Source organism: Hypanus sabinus, unplaced genomic scaffold (assembly GCF_030144855.1).
Source record: "Hypanus sabinus isolate sHypSab1 unplaced genomic scaffold, sHypSab1.hap1 scaffold_302, whole genome shotgun sequence".
In the NCBI taxonomy this organism is placed as follows: Eukaryota; Metazoa; Chordata; class Chondrichthyes; order Myliobatiformes; family Dasyatidae; genus Hypanus; species Hypanus sabinus.
In genome coordinates, this window is record NW_026781175.1 from 365,222 (window position 1) to 376,117 (window position 10,896).

At 48.7% G+C, this 10,896-nt stretch overlaps 1 protein-coding gene across 3 annotated transcripts in view; it reads right to left on the reverse strand.

Moving 5' to 3' along the window:
• The window catches only part of LOC132388350 (NACHT, LRR and PYD domains-containing protein 3-like), a 28,139-nt gene extending 21,346 nt beyond the window's left edge, over positions 1-6,793 (reverse strand). The window contains exons 1-3 of one of the 3 annotated variants that reach the window (XM_059960691.1): positions 6,650-6,747; positions 1,789-1,848; positions 804-1,097 (exon numbers count right to left, since the gene is read on the reverse strand). The gene's annotated coding sequence lies outside the window, so the exon portion shown is untranslated. Of the gene's footprint in view, positions 1-803; positions 1,098-1,776; positions 1,849-6,649 lie in introns of all 3 variants that reach the window. The other 2 variants (XM_059960690.1, XM_059960689.1) reach the window with 2 other exon arrangements.
• Positions 6,794-10,896: the final 4,103 nt, after the last annotated feature.

Sequence of the window (10,896 nt, forward strand, 5' to 3'; positions counted from 1 at the left end):
TTTGAGACAGCAAATAACTCCTCCTCTCTAATCTGTGTAGGGTCCATCTATTACATCGAGTCATTTTGCAGTATGGCCGTCCCTGTCCATATGAGAAAAGTTAAAATCACCTACCATCACAAATTATATTTCTACAACAGTCTGCAATCTCTCAGCAAATCTGCTCCGCTAAATCCCACAGACTTTTGGTGATCTGTAACACAACCCCATTAATGTGGTTGTATCATTCTAATACCTCAGTTCTGCCCATAAAGCCTCAGCAAAGGAATTCTCCTGTCTTTCCTGACTGAGCACTGCCGGGACATTTTCCTTGAGTACCAATGCACCCCTCCCCCATTTGATTCCACATGCACATACACATTTAAAACAATGGAAATACAGAGCAGCCAGTCCTGCCCCTCCTGCAACCAAGTCTCACAAATGGCTAAAATGTCATAATTCCACATGTTGATTCATGCCCTGAGCACATCTGACTTTCCTTTAATACTTCGTACATTGAAACATGCGCAGCTCAGAACATTAGTCGCATCATGGTTAGTCTGCGATTCCTGACTTTGTCTGCTGTCCTAACAACATCTGTTTGAGAAGATTTCTTCTGCTCGCACTCAGTAGAAACCAGCCTGGAGAGTATTTGTAGCTGACAGAAATGATGTTGTTTCTCTTAATCCATTTGGACAGTAATTGTCTCGTTAACATGAACATGTCAGGACTCCCTACTCCCACTAAGTTCACAGCCGATCCCGACCAAAGCCGAGCCTTGTTCTAAGTGCTGATCGGTGTGCAGAATCATAGACAACACTTACCTCTGATGCTGTAACCGGCCGGCGTTCAGTGTGGTCCCAGCAAATCACAGTCCGACTTCCCCGGTGACCAACAATGGTCTTACAACGACGTTCACACTCTGTACGGAGAGTTGAGTCTGAGCTGCTGCTCCTGAGGCCACTCGGCTGTGATGTGTCCGCCGCTCATTTCAGATGGACAGGGCCGGGTGAGCCGGGGTAGAGCGGGACTGCCGCAGCCTGGTCACACCAACTCTCACCGGCTCAGGATGGGTCTGACAGCAGGATGGGGGCGGGAGTAGGATCAATGTAGCAACCCTTAAGAGGAAAACAAACAGGCTGCGTTAACCTTTCTGTCCGGATTTCCGTGTGGATTTCTCCTTTTTCTTTCATAGCAACCAGTGGGGCGGAGTTTCTCTGTTTAACTCAGCGAGTCCTGAGCTGCGAATTTGATCGAGCCCGGGTTCTGGGAAGGTCTGAGCTCCGCCCTTTATGTAAACAGGACTGCCCGGCGTAGGTTCGGACTCCCCAACCCTGGGAAACGCACACTGCTGAATGTGGCCAGGCATCAAGGGTTTACAGACTACACAAGGCTTGACTGTACCAATGATGCCCCCCTCCCTGGCACTCCAAACAATGCCTCGAAGCACACAACACAAGCCAGCCAGGAAAGCCACTACCCTCACAGCTGAGCATCCAATGTCTGCAACAGCAAAGTTAATGAGGACTCTGGCCAGAAAGCATCCAGACTCTCACAGAAAGAGTGTACATATGTGCGTTGTTGCCTTCACAGCCATTGTCAACACTTCACTCATCCAGGCTGCTGTTCCCCCGTGCTTTAAATCATCCACCATCATCCCTGTATCAAGGAACTCTACACATTCAGAACAAAGTGACCTGCTGCCCAGTGGAGCTGTTGCCGATCAGCATTAAGTGCTTTGAATGGCTGATAATGGCACAGATCAAAAACTCCAATCCTTGTTCACTGGTCACTCACCAGAATGCTTACCGACTGAGTCGCTAAGTGGCAGATGATGTTGCATCTGTCAATCCCTTTGGCCTGACATGCCTAACAAAGAGACAAACAAAAATGTTGTTTCTGGATTTCATTTCAGCATTCAACACTGCTGTCCCACAAACCTTGAACAAATTCCCACTGTTATGGTCTGGTCCAGAGCCCGCATTCCAGTTCTTGATCAGGTTCGCGGACTCCGGATCTTGTAACCGTCCCTCGTTTCACCCTGGAGCCCAATTAGTCACACGTGTGGATCACCTTGGCTTGCTTGGGCTCAAGGAGGTGCACCTGATGCCCATCGGCTGGCGGTATACTTAAGGGGCTCTGGGACTGAGTAGAGTTGGGGGGTTGTCAAGTTCATCCTGGCTTGGAGTATGCACCATTATAGAGGAGTTCTGCGAGTGAGTCTGGAAGTCACCCTGGATCGAGCTCCCTTCCTATCCCTTGCCTCTGTCGGGTAAGCCAGGCCGGACTGCCACTGCTCGGTGGAGGGCTCTGCCCCTTCCTATCCCTCACCTCTGATGGGTTGTGCCCTGTGACCTATCCAGGTGCCTCGTGACTTCCCCAGGCCCCCACGTTCCTGCATAGAAGGTCCGGGCCCTGCCCAGGAGTTATGTGTCCTACCCAGAAGACTGCCCTTTCCTAACCCTCACCTTTGATGGGTTGTGCCCCTTGAACTGCCCAGGCCCCTGTGTTCCTGCCTGGAAGGCCCGGGACCTGCCCAGGAGCTATGCGGCCCACCCAGAGAACTCCAAGATCCTGCCTGAACCCCAGAATCACTTTGAACGCCACGTCCCTCACGCACACCACAGTCTCCACATCTTGTCTATCGTTTAGTTGTTCCCGTCCTGTCCCTGGAACTTCAGTGCTGCATCCTGTATTTGGGTCCAGTCTCATGTCCCCTTATGACACCTACGCCTCTGTCTAAACATACCACTATGCAACTGGGTGGTGGACTTTCTAACCAACTGACGACAGACAGTCAGGGTGTACAACTGGTCCTCCCTTCCCATCATCGTCAACCTGTGAGACCCTCAGCCTTGTCATGAGACCATTGCTCTACACTCTGCTCACACACAGTTGCAAATCCAAACACCCGAACAAGGCCTACCCGTCATCAAGCACGTATCCACATAAAGCTGCTAGAACAGTACCATAATATTATCAAGGTGACACACCCTGGTCAGGGACTGTTCGACCCACTCACAATCGCCCATCAGGGAAGAGGCTACGTAACATCCACGCCAGGACAATCAGCCTCAAAACAATTATTTTCCCTAAACAGTAAACCTGATCAACACCTCCTCTCTCACCAACCCACCCCTCCATACCCTCACCACTAATTTAACATTCCCTATCAGTCAACATATGTCCAGATACTCCTGTGCCTAACATCACTTTATGAGCAGATGATCAATATCAGTCTCCATATGCCCACACACTGCTGTGCCTAACATCACTTTATGGACATACAATCAATGTTTTTTTAAAGCAATCATACTGTATGGATTGTGCTTTTTTATTATTATGCTCTCTATCATTTTGTTTTTTTTTCCTGTCCTGCTTCAGATCGAGAGTAACAATTATTTTGTTCTCCTATACACCTGTGTACTGGAATGATATTAAACAATCTTGAATCTTGAACCCTGGGGAAAATACCATGACCAACCACATTATCTAATCTCCCTCTTGACTTTATAAACTCCTACAATGTCACCTCCATTCTCCTCTGGAATGAAGATCCAGCTTGGCCAACCTCTCCCTATGACTGGGCCCTCTAGTCCAGGCAACATCTTCAGCAATCTCTTCTGCACCGTCTCTAGATTGATAATATCTTTCCTACAATAGCATGAACACAACTATACATAATACTCTGTGCAGCCATAACAACTATTTACATGACTACAATATATTGCCCACAATCCAAAATGTGAAGGCCAGAATGATTAAAGACTTTATTTCCAGCCTCTATACTTGCATGTCCACTTTCAGTGCACAGTACACTTGTACTCCCAGGTCACTCTGTTCCACAGCACTCCATGCCCTCCCATTCACTATACCAGTCCCACCCTGGTCTGACTGTCCAAAATGCACCATCTTTTACTTGCCCACATGGAAAACTATTTGTCATTCCTCAGCCCAACTCCATAACAGACCCAAGGTCCCTTTGAAATTCAAAGTAACCTGTCACAATATAAGCAGACTCCCGAATATCGTGTCAAACCTGCTAACCATGCTACGTACATTCATATTCAAACCAATGGCATGAATAATGAATTATAAAGGTCTCAATTGTGACACACACATTCCGATAATCACAGGCCTCCACTCGCGAGATCCAAATTCAACCATCACCATCTGCTTCCTGTCATCGAGCCCGGTCTGAATCTACCTCTTCAGTTCCCAGTGAATCCCATATCACCTAATCTTACAGATCAGCTGCCATGTGGAATCTTGTTACAGACTTTACCAAAGTTCAGATGAACAACATCACTGTCCAACTTCACCCATCCCCGTAGTTACCTCTTCAAACATTTCCAGAATACTTGAGAGGTATGATGTCCCTCTGGGTGGTGTAGTTGGTGATTTCCCCATAACCAACGTCAAACCACCCGAGACTTCAGCTTCACTGCAGACTCAGTAAGTTCTGATCCCAGCTGCAGAATTACCAACTTCTATGCTGCAAGTTCCATATCTTCAGAATCACCAGACCAATATTACAGTTTAACCCTCATACAGACTCCTCTGGGATGTTTTGGTGTTTGTAGAGTTTATCTATCTGGACTGAAGCGTGCACACTGTCTGTTCTATATTCTCAGAGACTCCATCCCAATATTATAACCCACACACATACTCTCCTAGGACACTTTGGAATCAGCGATTTGCCGTGGTGTTCCTGTCATTTCCGATTCACAAACAGGAGGAACTGGAACCTAATGACCCTCTGCCTGGGCCAATGCTCAGGCTGGTTCACCGGTCTGCAGATTGTGAGAGGATGCGAATACACTTCAGCTTGTATCAGCAGCTAAACTGAGCACGTTTGATCAGTATATCATTGCTGTGAGGAATCTCACCCTGCACAATTGGCTGCCATGTTTCCCACAGTGTAGCAGGAACAAAGTGGTTTTAAAGAAAAATCACTAAATAGAAAACACTGAGAACTCAGTGCATCAGGACACATCTGTGAAAGGAGAAATGGTGGAAGACCCAATTTCAGAAATGGGACTGTCCAAGATCCTGCCCGATCAGCTGAGCAATTCCAGTATTTTCTCCTTACTTTACATTTCCTGCAAAAGTAGTTTTTTTTCTTCTACTTGAATGCACAGATATGAATTGGTTGCAAAACGTTTGGGGCACCCCAAACTGTTCAACAGATTTGTGTTAATGCCACCCCACTCCACCAATTTGTCAGTTTTCAGTTCCTTCTGACCCTGATGTAAACACATCTCACACAGTAAATACTCACAGCATTCTTTCCTCCCACTATCATTCTGTTACATTTGCTCCCGAGGCCACTGTCTCTACCCTGAGAGGTGGTGAACACAGAGCAATAAAATGTGCATCTCTTCTTACAGCTTTGGCTAGCTGTTACCCTGGAAATGGAGGAAGTGACTCACCAAAAATAAATGGAAAAGGAAACACTGGACCTCTAACATAATATATTGAGATTATTACAATAAAGATTAACACTGCAATATTTTTTAACGGTGGAACTAAAATTGACATGGCGGTGTTTACCCTGCCACGTGCTGTACTAATGTAACCGCAATTAACCAAAAAAATACACAATTCCTGGAAAACAGTGAGGTAAAATGTGAATGACAATAGGAAGTAGGTGCAGTAGTAGGCCATTCGGCCGATCTAGCCAGCACCGCCATTGACTGTGATCATGGCTGATCATACATAATCACTACCCCGTTCCTGCCCTCTCCCCATATCCCTTGACCCCGCTATCTTCCACTTTGCAATGAAGACAAAAGTTAGAGGAAAGATTGCTGATAGATATCATTGAGCTGATGGGATACAGTCTGGACAAGACTGAACAAGATGGGCAGGGAATGAGCAGAAAGAATCAGGTGGGAGAAGGGATCAAGAACAATCCCTGATGGTCCTCCAGCAAAACACAGGTACTGAATTAATAGTACATACTACTGTAGAAATGATTCTAAAATGACAACACTAGGACAAATAAGAACTGGCATCTACCCTTGCCCCTCACCAAATTTCATCAACACACCATAAAACGTATCCCATCCGGATACCTCACACCTTCGTACAGCTGCACTCTTCTTTTAGCTTCCAGAAACAGCAAAGAACTGAGGACACAGCTGAACACATCATGGAAACGAGCCTCCCCATGGACTCGCTCTATACTTCCCGCAGCCTCAGTAAGTCAGGCAACATAATCATCACTAATCAAATCTCACTGAGATTTCTCAGGTCCTGTTGAATTTATTGCCAAGTGCACAAGTACGGGAAGGTACAGAGAGACACTGACTTGTGGCAGCATCACAGGCAAGTACATTCAGATAACACACGGAACACAAATTACACGATTCTCCGTCAGTAACAATATGTTTACGTCATCCTGCTAATAGGACCAGAAAAACAGGGGCTGAGCAGCGGCTCATCTCAGACGGTTCGGTTTGAAGGTCTCAAGAGCCCGGACCGACCCCGGCAGATTCTGCGAAGGAAGCGAGGCGAGGCCTGCAGTTCGGGGAAGTTCATCCCCTCCCCCTTCAGGATTCACCGACCACCCTGTGTTTCTCACTCCCTCCCCACCCCCACCTTTTATTCTCCAGTTCTCTTGTTTGAATTCGGGACCTCCCCGCTCCGGACCTGTTTCAATACTCACCGAAAGGAAATTGTCCCTGGCTCCCCGCCCCAGGGGGCGAGGGTGGGAACCCCCTCCCGATCCCAATCCCACCGCCGACCAGCTTCAACAAAGAACGAAAAACAACACCGCCCTTCCCGCACTGAGCATGCGCGATGTCGCCAGCGCGTCACCAGGTAAGGGGGCGGGGCCTCGGAACCTGCCTGTCCAGGTAGAGCCATTGTCTCAGATTGCTCCTGCCCCACCGAACTCATTTCTGCGTACCTTGACCCTGTCTTATCCCCCCTTGTTCAATCCCTTCCCATGTATTTTCGTGACACTTCTCACGAACTTTTGGATTTTATCAAAGATTTTAAGTTCCCTCGCCCCCACTGCTTTATTTTCACCATGGACGTTCAGTCCTCATATACCTCCATCCCCCACCAGGAAGGTCTCGAAGATTTCCGCTTCTTTTTGGATTCCAGACCTAACCTATTCCCCTCTACCACCAGTCTCCTCCGTCCAGCGGATTAGTTCTTACTCTCAATCATTTCTCCTTTGCCTCCTTCCACTTCTTCCAAACCAAGGGTGTAGCCATCGGCACCCGCACGGGTCCCAGTTATGCCTGCCTTTTTGTTGGCTTTGTGGAACAGCCCATGTTCCAAGTCTATACCGGTATCCATCCCCTTCTTTTCCTTCGCTGCATTGGCGCTGCCTCCTGCATGCATGCTGAGCTCGTTGACTTCATTAACTTTGCCTCCAACTTTCACCCTGCCCTCAAATTTATCTGGTCCATTTCCGACTCCTCACTCCCCTTTCATTATCTTTCTGTCTCCATCTTTTGAGACGGCTTATCTACTATAAGCCTACAGACTGTCACAGCTACCTGGACTATTCCTCTTCCCACCCTGTCTCTTGCAAAAATGCAATCCCTTTCTCGCAATTCCTCCGTCTCCTTCGCATCTGCTCTCAGGATGAGGCTTTTCATTCCAGGACGAAGGAGATGTCTTTCTTTTTTAAACAAAGGGGCTTCCCTTCGTCCACCATCACCTCTGCTCTGAAACGCATCTCTCCCATTTCCAACTCCCATGCCCTCACCCCATCCGCTCGCCACCCCACTCGGGATAGGGTTCCCCTTGTCCTCACCTACCACCCCACCAGCCTCCAGGTCCAACGTATAATTCTCCGTAACTTCCGCCACCTCCAACGGGATCCCACTACCAAACACATCTTTCCACCAACCCCCCTTTCTGCTTTCCGCAGAGATCGCTCCCGACGCGACTCCCTTGTCCCCCCCATCCCTTCCCACCGATCTCCCTCCTGGCACTTATCCTTGCAAGCGGAACAACTTGGAAGGATCCAAGATGGCGACGCAGCTTGCAGCGGCCACTCCGGAGCTGATTATCTGTTATTTGTGAAGTGGGGTGCCGTGCGCAATCATAATCGGTTGAAAACGGACGTGGACGCGCAGAGAAACACCGGGAAATCCCACGAAGACCTTCTTCGTTGCTGCTGCTGTGAGGTCCGGGACTCTGTTGGGAAGAACAGGCCCCCAGTCCTCGGGGTCGCATTGGCGGGGCCGTCTTGATACACTCGGCAGAGGATGGTGCTCGGAGAAGCTGTGCCGGAGGGGATGGTCTTTGGCTCGGAGGTTCGACGGACTCGGCGCATTCGGTGTGTGCTGCGTCTGCGAGGCTGAGTCGGGCGGCGCCGTGGAAGTCAATAGCGGGGGTATTCCCTTCTGCCGCCGGTGTGGGATGGCGAGTCTGTCGGGACCCTGGAGACTCGTGGAAACTGTGTGGTGATTTCTTTTGAATTTACAGTCCTTTAACATCTTGGACTATTTTTACTGTGCCCATAGTCTGTTTTTTTTTAATCAATTATGCTATTGTTTGCACTGTTGTAACTATGTGGTTTTGTGCAGGTCTTGTAGCTTTAGATTTTGGTCTTGTTTTGTCTGGTGGATTTGGAGCTCCTTTCCGGGGAACGCGCTAAGATGGTAGCCTGATATTAATACGCAGCAGCCTCTCCAGACTCTGGATTGGGGATTGCCAAACGGTATGTGGATTTTCTGGTGTACTCTGTTTTGTCGTGTGCTTTTGTGATATAATTCTGGAGAACATTGTCTCATTTTTTAACTCATTGCATTTGTGGTTTCTAAATGACAATAAACAATCTGAATCTGAAGTGTGTTACGAAGGTGAAGCAACTCTGAGGGGCCGAAGGGTACAAAGTCGCCACCTCCTTTTGGAGAATCGCAAGATCGCTATTAATTCGAGTCTGGGACCCAGGAAATGAGAGAGGGACACTCAGAATACACAGGGTTTGGAATGTGTCCTGGCCTCAGCGAGACAAAGCCACGGATACCGGCCATTGTCTCTGGGAGACGGAATTGTGTATTGAGTGCTGTACTATTCATTGAAGCCCTCAGGGGATGACCAGAGTGGGCTGGTTGAGGGATTGCATCATCCCAACCTCAATGACATCTGAGACCCCGTGAGTGAGGATAAAAGAGGGTCTGGGGAACAACCCCTTTAGACGCACCAGGAGAAACGCTAGGAATCCCGTGACAGCCTTTAATAGCGACAGTCGGTGGGGCTCGTGTGCGTCCTTTCCCTTGCCTGGGATTGGCGGCCTCACCACGGAAGAACGGCTTAGCTAAAGGAGAAGCCACAAATGAACGGCCACCCCCCAACGAGACTCCCGACGGATCGAAATCATAAAGGTTGGAAACCCGTAGCGGTAACTATTCCATTCTATTCTTATTTCTCTCTCTCTCCAACAAAGTGCAACACAGCGACAACCAAAAGACGACAGCTTGTGGAACTGCAGTGAATTGTATATTTCCATTGGACAATTCGTTATCCCCGGGACAACGATAGAGCTTATTTCTTATTGATTATTAATATACCCGCACTTTTAGATTTAGTATTGACGACGTATATTATCTGTATATTTGCATTGATATTATTTTTGTGTATTTTTACTAATAAATACTGTTAAAAATAGTATCGTCAGACTTCAACAGACATCTCTATCTTTGCTGGTAAGTGACCCAGTTACGGGGTTCGTAACAAGTGCTACACCTGCCCTTACACTTCCTCCCTCACCACCACTCAGGGCCCCAGACAGTCCTTCCAGGTGAGGCGACACTTCACCTGTGAGTCGGCCGGTGTGGTATACTGCGTCTGGTGCTCCCGGTGTGGCCTTTTATATATTGTCGAGACCTGACGCAGACTGGGAGACCGTTTCGTCCGCCAGAAAAAGCAGGATCTCCCAGAGGCCACACATTTTAATTCCACGTCCCATTCCCATTCTGATATGTCTATCCACGGCCTCCTCTACTGTCAAGATGAAGCCACACTCAGGTTGGGGGAACAACACTTTATATACCGGCTGGGTAGCCTCCAACCTGATGGCATGAACATTGACTTCCCTAACTTCCATTAATGCCCCTCCTCCCCTTCTTACCCCATCCCTGACATATTTAGTTGTTTGTTTTTTCTTCTCTCTGCCCGTCACTCTGCCTGTTCTCCATCTCCCTCTGGTGCTCCCCTCCCTCTTTCTTTCTCCTGAGGCCCCCGTCCCCTGATCCTTTCCCATCTCCAGCTCTGTATGCCTTTCGCCGATCACCTTTCCAGCTCTCAGCTTCATCCCACCCCCTCCGGTCTTCTCCTATCATTTCACATTTCCCTCTCCCCCCACTACTCTCAAATCTCTTACTCTCAGTCAGTCCTGACGAAGGGTCTCGGCCCGAAACGTCGACAGAGCTTCTCCCTGTAGATGCTGCCTGGCCTGCTGTGTTCCACCAGTGTTGTGTGTGTGTTGTCTGGAGAAGGGAAGGTCTGATTGGGGAAAGAGGTAAAAAGCTGGAGAACAACACACACAAAATGCTGGTGGACGTCCTGACGAAGGGTCTCGGCCCGAAACGTCGACGGAGCTTCTCCCTGTAGATGCTGCCTGGCCTGCTGTGTTCCGCCGGCATTTTGTGTGTGCTGCAGATGCTGTGGATCCGCGGTAAAACGGGATCACGTGACGGGTGGAGGGTCTCCCACGTGACCCGGTGACTCCACTCCTCGCCCCTCACACTCTGCCCGACCTCCCCACCGCATCTCCCACATTATCCCATATTTACACCGGGTACATGTTTAACATTTCCCCTCCGTATATTACCGTCCCATCCCTCCACCTCCCTGGGTTAGGGGCTACGGGTTCGAATCCCATTCCGATCCGACTAACATTTTAGATCCAAAACAGGATTGTGCAGGTTTCATGTAAATCAGTCGATG